The sequence below is a fragment of the Anser brachyrhynchus genome (genome assembly GCF_964034855.1).
Source record: "Anser brachyrhynchus genome assembly, chromosome: 13".
In the NCBI taxonomy this organism is placed as follows: Eukaryota; Metazoa; Chordata; class Aves; order Anseriformes; family Anatidae; genus Anser; species Anser brachyrhynchus.
This window is the reverse complement of record NC_137708.1, coordinates 19,647,019-19,661,222: the sequence shown is the minus strand read 5'-3', so window position 1 is coordinate 19,661,222 and position 14,204 is coordinate 19,647,019. Positions and strand designations below refer to the sequence as shown.

General features: G+C 44.6%; 1 long non-coding RNA gene across 1 annotated transcript; it reads right to left on the bottom strand.

The window, feature by feature from the left end:
- Nucleotides 1-227: 227 nt before the first annotated feature.
- On the bottom strand, nt 228-13,917 carry LOC308176899. Its single transcript, XR_013938719.1, has 3 exons — nt 13,539-13,917; nt 3,823-4,047; nt 228-1,401 (listed from the first exon to the last, which is right to left on the bottom strand). It is a non-coding gene; the product is annotated as an uncharacterized lncRNA (long non-coding RNA).
- Nucleotides 13,918-14,204: the final 287 nt, after the last annotated feature.

Genomic DNA, 14,204 nt, shown 5'->3' with positions numbered 1-14,204 from the left:
AAGTTATACAATCACAAAAAACACAATCCTATCCTACCCCACCACCAAAATCCAGGCAGGGGTAAGCTAAGAGATGGCTAGAAGAAGCTAATCTATTCTTAACCTTGCTTCATAAGTGACAGCAAAATTAAATGGAAGCAATCATGAATCATAGGAGGATCAGAGCTGGTTAACTAATTGGCCTATTTTCTGTACTGTCAGAATCCTCTTGAGCAATTTTCCTCAATTATAACTGCAAATCAGCATGTTATTTCCTCCTTGCAAACTATGCATTGCTTAAGGACTAACTAGGTGTCCCAGGATATTTCCTGATCTATTGCTGGAGACCAATTCCCACTGTTAAATAATTACAGGAAGTTCAGAGTCATATGTTGGAAGAAAAAAATCTATTTTACCTATCAAGATAAGGCAAGTGAAAGCCTTAATTATAGCGAATAAACTTGATTTTTAATAGTAGGCTTTCCTAATACTTGGGGACTTTTGATCAAAGCGAGGGACAGCCTTAACAGAATATACTCAGCACTTCCTCTTCAGATATTGATTTCCCTTCAGTGTGAAGACTATAATACTAAAACTTTGTCAACTAGAGAGTCCACTTGAAAAAAGGACCACAGTTATTCATTGCTATTGTTCAGGGGCATCAAAGATATGATTAAACTTGCATGCAATTAGAGCAATCAAAATAAAGGCAGTTGCTTCTCTGCTGCATCTCTGGCTGCTAACTAATTGCACAATTTACATTTCACCTGTTACTTTTATTTTCAAGATGCATTATGATGTCTATTTAGTTAACACCAAACTTCCCTCACATGAAATAACACTGAAAGGATGGAACCTTATCTTTTCCAAAGGACAAATAACACCTTAGAGAGACCCGTGGGAAAAAAGCAAGGTGACAGAACAATTGACACTTCTAAATGATATTTAGATTTTCTCATTTGATGCAGACAACAAGAATGCATAAACAAAACTGATCTGGTATAAAACAGAGAAAAAGTAAGAAATTACTTTGTTTACTCACTTCAGAGCAGCGCTACGTGGGATGACAAAGTGTGTAGGCTTTTCAGGTGACAGGATGGAAGAATCATTGTAGTCTGGTGGGACCATGAGGAACACAGCTTTTGCTTTTTGTTTGTTGGTTTTTCAAAGTCTTTCCCACTGCTAGCCATATGCCTGCTCAGGGGCTGAGCTGGATTTGCTTTCAGAGCATACCTTCCAGCTCATTAGTAACTACAGGCTCATTTTCCCTGGTGACACCTGTGAGGGGTCTTTGCCCATCTTTCACAAATACTTGACATTAGAGAAGAATTATTTTCCTGTAGATAGTACACAAACGTCCTTCTTTGCTGCTTGAACTAAGTTTGCGTTTTCAGCATCACAGGTATAGTTTTAAAACCCATCCTGTATCACAAAAAAAAAAATACTTGGATATTGGAAATGCTTTCATCTCAGGTAGTCAAGAACTAAAAAAAAATCCAGAAAGTATTTATGAAACAGCTAAAAATCTTTACTTCATCAGTCATTTAAACTTTTCCAAACACTGCTGTCACTGTAGAGACTATTTTAAAGGTAGGCAGATAGCTGTAGACTAGAAGAAACTATGTTTATTGGAAGATCATGAAGGAATACTAGAGATTAAGGCTTCTTAGCATCAGTGACTACAGTTGCTCATACCACCCAGCATTTTGGGTTGTCACACAGCAATTAGGACAGTCTACCCAACAGGCTCTGTCATGAAATAGTCTGGAAACAGCTAAACAACAAGCAGTATCTCCACAAAGATTTTCTGAATTTTTGCTAAAAAATGGTACAAGTGCTGGATGATTATTTAATATTCTGTTTAAATAAGAGTTTGTATAGAGAGATTTAGGGAGTCTTTGTATGTAGTATAAAGATTCTACTCTGCAGATTATTTGAAGTTGTACTTCAAAAACCTCCAGTAGTTTCTACAAGTCATAGAAATATTGACCACATTTCTCAGTACTGCATTGCTTCTCTCTAACAGCATCTACAGCATCTGAAGGAGGCTAGTTTCATTGAAGGTGTTGTAAATGGTCTGAACTAGCTGCATCATTCATGTTTAAATAATCTACTTCAGGTGGCCTTGATTCAGTAATTTATAGTGAAAGCTGTGGGATATTCATAAGCTATATTCAAGATAAGTGGACAGGGTGAAAAGTGTTTTTGCCTTTACCTCTTTCACATAGAAATGTTCATCTGAGGTCAAAAAGGAAAACAACATTTGAAGACAGAGATAGAAATGATGCGAGAGATGCTTAAGCAAGTGTATGATCTGCCTATCCCTTCCTGTCCTTCAATTGTGCTTTGGAGATGAGCCATTGCAGCTCCAAAGCAGCAGCCTGTACTCAGCTGTGAACCACAGCATCTCCTCTTCTCTTTTGCCTGCAGGGAATTTCAGATATGCATTAAAAAAAAAAAGGCAAGCATAGCACTATTGACTTCAGCAATGTTTTGCTGGTAGAACAGAGCACCATTTGGCTTCAAGCAAGAGAATGTGAAAAGTATTGAGAAACCCCCAAGGAGAGCCTAGGATTTACAGCTCTCCAGCAAAGACAAACTGACAGAAGGTTAAGCGATGTCGTTTCTAAAGCACTGTTTGGTGAGTGTAGCTACAGCACTGGAAAGGAGACACCTTGAGCCCAAGCATGATAGATGTACAGAATGGCAGTATGTATGCTGGGAAATTCAGACCTATAATTGTTTAGAATTTACCCCAAATTGTAAGAGTGATTTGGGCACCAATACTGTCTCTAGGCTCTACATACTTGGCCAAGAACTAAGGCTGTTCAATGGATGCCATTTCCTTATACCCCCATCAGTACCTCCTTGTCTAAGTGACCCATGCTTACCTTCACACCAGGTTACTGGGGAGAGCTGGGAAACCCCTACAGAAGGGCTGATATTTAGGGAATACAGTCTTTCTATTTGGGGGACAAAAATAGAACAGAAAGAGGCATTTGCTGTAAGAGACAGATGCACACTGAATTGATAATCCACAGCTTAGATGTAAATCAGGACACATGCTGCTGGGATTTTGATTGGTACTGCAGAAGACAAAAACCAGAGCTTACCCTGAACAGTATTTAAGCTCTCTCAGATTGGGCTACTGTATCATACGCTCATTTTAATTATTTCTCCCTTCATTTATTAAATGTACTTACAAATCTGTTGCCACAAGTATTTTTTGTGAGCATCAATAGTTCAGTCCCGCACATTAGCTGTATGATGCTACCAAAGCAAAACTGATGCCAGCTGACGACCCCACTACCTGATCAGGAAATAGTCTTCCTGGCCTCTGTTATTGCCACATATACTCATGGCCCTGAGAGTACCAGCAGTCCCTAAACACCCTGAGCAGCCTTGGATGGGGCCTCTACAACAGTCCTCACCCGAGCCGTGCTGCAGGCAAACCGGTGTCTGCTCAGCTCTGATCCTGGCTGGATAACTGGACTTCCTGGCTTGACCTGAGACCCAGCCCATCACCTTATTTCTCTGATGATCACCGGGCTGTTAACAGGACATGCCACTGTCCTCAGCCCTGTTCTGAATGGTGCTGTGGGGTTGTGCCCTCATGGATAAGGTCACTGCCCCTACCTGTGCATGGCCACCCTTGGCTTCTGGACTGCCATCCTTCATGGAGCAGCCCCACTCCTGCTGCTCCCTCTCAAAGTACCCCCGTATTCCTCCCTAAAAAGGCTGCTTTTTGCATGGTGTGAAGTCAAGAATATATGACCGATGTGCATAATGACAGCTATATACAGTAGTGATACAATTTTTAAAAAAATCTATAAATGGCATCACCTTGCATTAAACTTCTGACTTGAGGAGAGCATGAGGTAGACTTGACATTTACATCTATTCAGGTCAGATATTTAACACCATGTGCTCCAGGTCCCTTTCTTCCCGAGGAAAGGCTGTTCTTCCTTAATGAATGCATGTGCTCACTTTACATTTTCCCAAAGCCCAAAGTGGTTCAGTTTGAGCTTGGCTGATATCCAGCTCAAGCTGCACAGGAACACGAGATGACTGTGAATACAGTAATCAAAAATGTAGAGTAAGGAAAGGTACAGTGCATTATCCCTTAAAAGAACAATGTGATTTTGTTGCTCCCCCTTCCCTAGTCTCATACCAATGTGGTATCAGTGATATTACTTCTATTCATGCCTGCTATGGGGAAAAAAAAGTAGATTAAGTGCACCCAAATCATAACAACAAAATACAGAAAGCTTAAAGTAAGATTATGCACTTACACTGGTAGCCTTTTTGAATTCAAGAATAAATATGGATGAGTAAGCTCCAAAATTAAGACCTGAATTTAGGAATATGTATGCCACATGAAAGAATGAACAAAAATGCAACCCCTCACAGCAAGACAAGCAAGTAGTTCCCTCCACCACCCTCTTTCCCCCCTTAGAGATTCAGTAAGGTGATCCTTTTTTGTTGGTATTTGGGTGAGGATTTAGGGATTATGTTCAGAGGCTTACAGGTGACTTCAGAAGAAACTAGATGCCTGAAAATTACCACTGTCAGGCTTACAAAAAATCAACATCACTGCGTTGCATGCCAGTAGGTAGACTAAGTAAATTCAACTTGAGGACACTTGGGATTAAACTTGCCTTTTTTTTAAGCCTGACCACAGTCTCATTTAATGTATTTATTACTTACATGGCTGGAAACCAGGGAAATACATAAATACACAGAGCAGAACCTCAATATTGCAAAAGACCTGGACAGCAGAGGAGCTCATTAAGCTACTTCATAATGTCAAGTTCTGCATCTCTCAGCTCAAGAGACTGCTCTCCTGGAGCTTTCTGCTGGGCTGAAGCTTTGCCACACCTAAAGGAGTTGACACAACGTGCACAGCTGTGTTGAAAACAGAAGAAAATATTTAACATGAGAGACTTGTCAGAAGCAAATCCCAGGTACTCTAAGTGCCATCTCTTCAAAGGACTGATAGAGACTAAAGTTTCTGTCTGGAGCCCATCTCCCGTTCATCTCCCTGCAAGACTGCGTGGAGCCTCACTTCATCTTCAATACTCTAATGAGTTCTTTGATTTTATTAGATGTTCTCATTGATTTAATTTAATGATTTATATATGGCCTATACTCTTAGTGATTAGGTATTTTTTTCTGCTGAAGGTAAGACAAATTACAAAGACAACCCACAGTGGGTCACATAAAACAACCACAGCCATCTCCAAGGAGACATTAATTGCCTAGTTGTGGGAACAAAGTAACCAAAGAAATAATACAACAAAACTCAAACCAATTAGGGTGCTTCACATTATGGATTGAAACCCAAGGACCTAGGAAAGTAAGAGAGAACTTGAAAAACAGCTAAATTGGTGAGTCATTTTAATAACAGACTGGCAAGTTGGGCACATGGGGCTGTTGCAGCAGCAAGTTCTTCCAGCTCTCAGGCTGTCTGGTTCCAGATGGGAACCAGGGACAGATGCAACAGCGCAGGTGCAAGGGGCTCAGCCTGCAGCAGCCTCTGCCAACTCCTCACCACCCTGCTTCGAAGACCCAAATCTCAGCTGTCCTCTGAAACAAGATGGAATCAACAAAATCATTATTTCCCCAGGAAGAGACCAGGTACTCCAGGAGAAATGGTAAAATGATGTTTTCGTTTCAGAGAAGATGCTGTGCTTCAGTATACAAGAGAAGGAAGAGAGATTTATCTCTGATAATTGGTAACTTGGCACGAGCAATCCGAAAGCAGGAAAAAAAATATTCATCTCAGATAATTTGTAGTTCAGCATGAGCTTTATTACACATGGCATTAGAGGAATTAGCATTCCACTAACAAGTGGAGAAATAATTCTTTGGGAACCACCAACTGTTTCACTATTACTGGTTAACAGGCCTTCTTAGCTCCATCTGGACAGTGGCCATACCTCAGCTTGCTTCCAAGGAAGTCGTCTCTGTTTCTTAAGCAACAATTTTTAAGTGCAATCATTATTACATCAAAAGTAAAAAGCAGAAAGAATTATCTTATGTATTGTAGCTGGTAAGTTGGGGGATTCACTTAACAGCTATGTTAAAGTGGAATGAAGGTTATGAATGGGGCAATAAAATGCAAATGCAGAACCTGTTCAACATGAGCTGGAGGCAACATACCCACTAAGCTCCAAGAGGAAACAGATGTGAAGGTTTCCCCCCAAACTGGTCCAGCCTGCACGCTGTGCTCTGCCCTCTTCCAGCAGGAGAAGTGCATTATTCCCTGGCAGAGGGTTTGAAAGTCATAGCCACCTTAGACAAGAGGATGGCACAGTCCTGCTGCCCGTGCTGCTGCTCAGGATCCCCACCATACCACGGGCTGGTGCCCAGCTTCGCCACTGCAGAGCTCCCCTCCGCTTAAGGGATGCGATGGGCTTTCATTACAGCCTGCCAGTCGTTCCGTATCTTTACTACACGAGAACTCATTGAAAAGAAAATACCAGTGTAATCACAGGGAAAACCACAAATACAAAAACAAACAAAAGGCAAAACAACGCCTGCAGGAGGCACCGCTATTCTGGTGCTCCTGTACAAATCCAAACAAGAAGCGGATGAGGCGGGAGGGAACAAGTCTGCAACAGTTCTCCTCTGTGCACTGCCATCCCTGTTAATATCAGCAGCTATTTCTCTAAATTGTGACTCAGAGGGATAATTAAACTATTGCTGCTCCCGTGCTCCCCACAGAGCAGCGCTGCCAGCCTCCCCTCTCCCTGCACAGCAGTCACCCCAGGGAGAGCTGCGCAATGCTGCAGCCCCGGCCGCATGGGAGGCACCTCAAATATATCCCAAAGTCAGCAGTGTTGCCCGCCTTCTGCTACAGCTTTCCAACATCAAAGCTGCCCTTATTTCAACATTTACTCAAGAACCATTGAGGTTATAGCAAAACTGGGACACTCATAAGCGATAGGAAGTTTGAATGAGGGAGATAAATGATTAAAAGTGCTCATGGTAGGAGTAGGTACTGTCTTTTCAGGAAGCACCACGTACTTACATTGACCATTTTCCTGCTCAGTGGCCTATAAATAATGTCACTGCAGGCTGCCGCGCTGGGGTGCAGTAAGGAACTCCTCTGAACGCTGCGCTGCTGGTATCGCAACATCACCTGGGTACAAGTCAGATAACATCGCCCAAAATACTGCCACACAGAGTGATTTTAATTTATTGAAGGGAAGGAGACTGCCCATGTATGCCTTTCTTTAAGAATTATCAAATCTGTTCAAAAGGAAGTTTCAGCTTAGGGGGATAAATGATTAAGTTCTGCTCAAGTTTCTCTACTTATTTTCATTTATAAGAACATCTGTGCTTCCTTTTTTTTTTTTTTTAAAAAAAATCACTTTCTCCACTACTTATCATAGGGCAATCACAGGTCAAATGTACCCAACAAAACACAAACAACCCTCTGCTGTGCAGCATAATGAAACTCAGCGAGGAACCAGTCATCAATGAAACAATCAATAGCACACATCTGAAGAAAGCAAGGAGGTTGTAATATCATCTGTACGCCTGGCATTAGCCACTGATAACATTAATCCCTAGAATTCTGCTATACCATATCTTTTTTCCCCATATACCATTAAATATCATTTTTTCCCCCAAGAAATAGCCAAAGAATTAATTATAAAGTTGATTTCAAATAGTGCTTCAAAATGGAAATTAGTCTAGTGTTTAAATTAAGAAGTAGATTGAAATGGCTAATTGTTATCAGCCCAAAAGAGAACAAGCAAAAAAAGTTTGGGAACATTTTAAACCCCAGCTGAACTCAGGCCATGAGAATGAAGTCCTTGGACCCATGAATGAAGCTGTCTTGACCCATCCCTTCATTTGCCTTTCATGTAAAATGAACATGATTCGGATCCTGCTAATCTGGAGATGTCACGGCGTAAAAACCTGCCCACATGAGGAAAGGACAGCAAGAGCGATATCTTCATGCCATGCTTTCTTGCTCTATGCAACCCTGGGCACATAACTCAAGAAAAACTGCTTGAAATTTGTGCCTTCCAGAATACCATCTGTTGAATGCCTCTTGCCCCGCAGGAGGCTGGAACAATAGGTGAATCAAAGGCAGCAGGAAAATCAGAAAAAATCACCCTGTCAAGGGCAGAGAATGGGAGCTGAGAGGCAGATACCAGAAATAGCCAGAAAATGGAGATTATTTCAGTAAAAGGAAGAATTTAATGTTTTGCAGGGAGAGATGATAGAATAGTGAAAAATCCCAGACCAGAGCACTTCGTCCCTCTGAAGCATCACTAAGGTATTTCTAGCCTAAGATGTGCTCTATCAGCCAAGCTGAACTTTATTACTTCCAGAAACGTGTTGGATGTTGTAGTTAAAACTAACAAAATATTGCTTTATCACAGAAATAAAGCACAATCTCTTTACCCAAGAAATTTTCAGAGAAGAACTTTATCTTCTTGGCTAATAGCAGAACTGCACCCACAATCCCTACCATGGTGTCCTCAGTGAGGTCATTCTCCTACTGCTTCTGGATGCAAAGCTGAGTTGCTTTACCAGATGATGCTCATGTCCCACAGAGCTCCCAGTCTCTCCTCCTCCAGCCCCTGTTAGCAGAGCACAGAGGGATGGTGTGGGGTTTCTGGCTGTGCTTTCCTAGCCATTCCTCATAAAGCTTCATAAATAAACTGGCTCTATCACTCAAGTAAATCTACAGCAGTCATCTCGATTGTCTTAACAGAAAGGCTAACAGCATTAAAAGTGGTAAAGCAGACACCTGATGTACTGAGGAGTGTCAGAAATCAGTTCTGCAACCTCAGCTCACCCCTCTCAGGACACTTAGCAATATATTAGGGTTTAAGCATGCTTAGTTTGTCTTTTACTGTTCTAGAACAGCAATTTCCCTAGTCAGATCATGAAGGACTGTGGCATCAGCAAAAATTACCCACCAAACTATCAGGTATGATGGGGACAGGTTCTTCAGCACCCCAACCCAGACCTGTTCTCAAGGGCACAAAAGCTCACCTGAGAGGTGACATTTTGCTGCCAGGCTCCCATCTCCCTTCCAAAGCAAGCAGGAAACCATCATTTAAGGATGTACCAACACAGGCCAAGTTGTAGTTTCTCCTGAATTCATTCCCAGAAATGGCTGAAATATTTTTATTAAATACTCCTAAAAGAGGAGCATGTGATTCAGTAAATACCCAGCCAAGAGAATGCCAGACAGGATGATTTACACCTGTCAGAGCTACCAGGGACTGCAAACAGGACCTTTAAGGGAGAAGCAGGAAACCCTGGTTTCTCACACTTCACTACAGATACTGCCCTCACAAGCTGGACAGGCTGATCAGTAAAGGAGCCTCAGCGGTATACCTCATGTGAGCACAAATTCTGGTATCTAAATGAATGACCATTTGTTGTGGCCACAACCCTTTGCTACTCACTGAGCAGTAAGCATTTGGAGCAACAATTACACAAAATTACAGGCCAAAATATTTTGTTATATTTGCTAATAGGAATATATTTGTACAAATGTACATCTGTTCAGGGTTAGCAGGGGTCCCCAAGCCGTTGTCATATTTGGCTTAAACATTACTCCACAAAGATTCACAGATTCACAGATTTCTCTAGGTTGGAAGAGACCTCAAGATCATCGAGTCCAACCTCCGACCTAACACTAAGTACTCCACTAAACCATATCCCTAAGCTCTACATCTAAACGTCTTTTAAAGACCTCCAGGGATGGTGACTCCACCACCTCCCTGGGCAGCCCGTTCCAATGCTTAATAACCCTTTCGGTAAAGAAGTACTTCCTAACATCCAACCTAAAACTCCCCTGTCGCAACTTTCGCCCATTCCCCCTCGTCCTGTCACTAGGCACGTGGGAGAATAGACCAACCCCCACCTCTCTACAGCCTCCTTTCAGGTAACTGTAGAGAGCGATGAGGTCGCCCCTGAGCCTCCTCTTCTCCAGGCTGAACAAGCCCAGCTCCCTCAGCCGCTCCTCGTAAGACTTGTTCTCCAGACCCCTCACCAGCTTGGTCGCCCTTCTCTGGACTCGCTCGAGCACCTCCATGTCCTTCCTGTAGCGAGGGGCCCAAAACTGAACACAGTACTCGAGGTGCGGCCTCACCAGAGCCGAGTACAGGGGCACAATCACTTCCCTCGACCTGCTGGCCACACTGCTTCTTATACAGGCCAGGATGCCGTTGGCCTTCTTGGCCACCTGAGCACACTGCTGGCTCATATTCAGCCGACTATCCACCAATACTCCCAGGTCCTTCTCGGCCAGGCAGCTTTCCAGCCACTCATCTCCCAGCCTGTAGCTCTGCTTGGGGTTGTTGCAGCCCAGGTGCAGGACCCGGCACTTGGCCTTGTTGAACTTCATGCAGTTGACCTCAGCCCATCGCTCCAGCCTATCCAGATCCTCCTGCAGAGCCTTCCTGCCCTCGAGCAGATCGACACACGCACTTAGCTTGGTGTCATCTGCAAACTTACTGAGGGTGCACTGGACGCCCTCATCCAGATCATCAATAAAGATATTAAAGAGGACCGGCCCCAGTACCGAGCCCTGGGGGACTCCACTAGTGACCGGCCTCCAACCAGATTTGACTCCATTCACCACAACTCTCTGGGCCCGGCCATCCAGCCAGTTTCTAACCCAGCGAAGCGTACGCCAGTCCAAGCCCCGAGCAGCCAGTTTCTTGAGGAGAATGTTGTGGGGAACGGTGTCAAAAGCCTTACTGAGGTCAAGGTAGACCACGTCCACAGCCTTTCCCTCATCCACCAAGCGCGTCACTTGGTCATAGAAGGAGATCAGGTTCGTCAAGCAGGACCTGCCTTTCATAAACCCATGCTGACTGGGCCTGATCGCCTGCTTGCCCTGCAAGTGCCGCGTGATGACCCTCAAGATAATCTGCTCCATGAGCTTCCCCGGCACTGAGGTCAAACTGACAGGCCTATAGTTCCCCGGGTCTGCCCTCCGGCCTTTCTTATAGATAGGCGTCACATTGGCTAGCTGCCAGTCAACCGGGACCTCCCCCGATAGCCAGGACTGCCGATAAATGATGGAAAGCGGCTCAGCCAGCTCCTCCGCCAGTTCTCTCAGTACCCTTGGGTGGATCCCATCCGGCCCCATCGACTTGCGCACATCCAAGCTCCGTAGCAGGTCGCCAACCATTTCCTCATGGATAGCGAAGGCCACATCCAGCTCCCCATCCCCTTCCACCAGCTCAGGGCACTGGGTGTCCGGAGAACAACCGGTATTGCCGCTAAAGACTGAGGCAAAGGCGGCATTAAGCACCTCAGCCTTTTCCTCATCCTTAGTAACTAGGTTTCCCCTCGCATCCAGTAAAGGATGGAGATTCTCCCTAGTCCTCCGTTTCGCGTTGATGTATTTGTAAAAGGATTTTTTGTTGTCTTTAACGGCAGTAGCCAGATTGAGCTCCAGATGAGCTTTGGCCTTTCTAATTTTCTCCCTGCACAGCCTCGCTACATCCTTGTAGTCCTCCTCAGTGGCCCGCCCTTTTTTCCAAAGATTATAAACCCTCTTTTTTCTGCTAAGCTCCAGCCGCAACTCTCTGTTGAGCCAGGCCGGTCTTCTTCCACGCCGGCTCATCTTTGGGCACGTGGGGACGGACCGCTCCTGTGCCATCACGATTTCCTTCTTGAGGAGCGCCCAGCCTTCCTGGACTCCTCTGCCCTTCAGAACCGCCTCCCAAGGGACTCGGCCAACCAGCGTCCTGAGCAGCTCAAAGTCAGCCCTCCGGAAGTCCAAGACAGCAGTTTTACTGGTCCCCTTCCTGGCCTCGCCAAGAATAGAGAACTCTACCATTTCGTGGTCACTCTGCCCCAGACAGCTTCCGACCACCACATCTCCCACCAGTCCTTCTCTGTTTGTGAAGAGAAGGTCTAGCGGGGCACCACCCCTGGTAGGTTCACTGACCAGCTGCGTCAGGAAGCTATCTCCCACGCTCTCCAGAAACCTCCTAGACTGCTTTCTCTGTGCCGTGTTGTGTTTCCAGGATATGTCCGGGAAGTTGAAGTCCCCCACGAGGACAAGCGCCGACGATTTTGCAACTTCTGTCAGTTGCCTATAAAACTCCTCATCCGAAGATCCTTGAGGCAGGCTCCTAAAGCAGAAAGCACTGGCCAAGTTGCACCAGGGCTATGTGCAGTTATCACCATCTCAGAGTTTCAGCCAGCCCCACTTCCCCACTCTGTTTTACTAGTTTCCAGATAATTTGCATTGCATTCTTAATACCCTCTCGGTTATCCAGTCTCCAGAGCACCTCACATTAATAATGGATCCTCTCTGAGGACAGTGAAGCATTAGGGAGATCCCCCAGGCTGGCGTAAACAAAGGATGCCACAGGCTTGGAGAGCCTCACAGAGCTCAGAAATTAATTAATTTGCTCGCATGGGCAAGAGGGGTTCATTAGAATAGCTCTGCAGGCTCCGAATGGGGGTGGCTGCCCTTGCTGCTTGGCCTGGATCCACCCCACACGTGACAGTGGCTTGAGGCAGTGCTCCCATGTCTCTCCTGGTCCCCACTCACCTCCTCCTGCCCCAAGGCAGGAGGCGGCAGCAGCTCTCCTGAACTTAGGGGGGGAATCCCAGCCCAAGTGAATCCAGGGACAGCGTTCTTTTCTAAATGATAGCATAATATCATTTTTATAATAATAATAATAGATAACTCAGAGTAGAATGTTGTCTATTATTCTAGCAAGCCATTTGATGCATTATTAATTATACGAGAAATCTAGGATACAATGCATAATGAAGTCGAAGCAATTAAGCACAAGTTTTTGCACACATTTAGAGAGTCACCCTGCGTACTTCCAAGGTAGAAGGAAGAGTAAAGTGACAGGCAGAGCTACAGGGATATGATGCTGCTCAGGGTACATGAAGAATAGACAAAAAAGTGTTCAGAAGTCTATAAATATGTAGCTAAGGTAAAATAAGTCAGAAAAATCATAATGTTCCCAGGGTGTTTGGTTTTGTTTAATCGTAAGGCAAGCAAGTACGATATTGAACAGAGAGAGAATTAGGAACCGAAGCAGCAAAGAAGAGGTCACTATGGGAACAAGCCGTCCTACCCAGAGCAGAAAGCAGTGCTTGTTTGCCCTTACTGTAACCTCATTAGCTCTGTTCTTTCTAACTTATAATCACAAACATAACTTTAACCAGCATTTGTATTATTCATAAATCAGAGTTCCTCTCCCCCACAGAAAAAAACATGCATACTTGCAAAGTGAAAGATATAGTAGATATACATCTCAAAAGAAAGTGACATCAGCTATAGGAACCTCCTATGAAGCATCATACCTGAGCTGGGGCAGGTTCTTGCATTGATTATTCAAGGACACACTAAGAGAAAAGCCACCTCCCCGGCAAGGCTACCCTACTGTAAAGCCTAGAAATGAGTTGCCCTTTGCTTTGGGCTCATTACATTTACCACTGCCTGCGTCAGAGAAGGTGCCGTAATACAAAGCAGGAGAATATGGACAAAAACATGCATCCACCACCATTCTGGCTATCGCTTTTCCCTCTCTCGTTCATCTTACCTGTGATTAACACTCCCCAGAGAAGCTAACCTCAGTATGTGCAACACACAGCCAACTCCTGACACCCCCACACCCCTCATGAGCAAGGCCCACACCTTCAGCAACCCACCCACCCCAGGAGAAGCCTTTATAAGCTCCTCAGGCAAGACGCTCACATTCATGCCGTGCACATGGGCCTCATCCCATCATTTCCCTGCACCCGCACCCAGACACCCTCACTTTTTCAGGCCAGCCACCAGCAGTCAAGTTCACTAAACTTTCACAGGTGGGGAAATAGGAGCCTCATTCTTCCTAGTGCTTCGTGTTTGCCTTATAGATAAAGGAGAGGAAGTCTGAAGTTGTGCTTTACACAGCAAAACCTGATTTTTTTACAGGGAGAGCGAGAAAGAAAGGCTTTAAGCTAATAGCAGCAAAGGGAACACCAACGAAAATTGTTCTAACGTCAGGAACAAGGAGACACTGAAAACTTAAAGGATGCAAAAATCATCAGACATCTTCCTGTTTACTAGAGGGGTATTGAATGAATCCTTTGGAAATGAAGCTCCCCTCCACAGCTGAGCAGACCCCTGTGTGCACAGCCCTCTACCAAGCACTCTGACTAATCTCTGTTAATTCTACTTTAATAACAAGCTGGCAGTAAAGGTGCTGATACTAATTGCCGAGCGT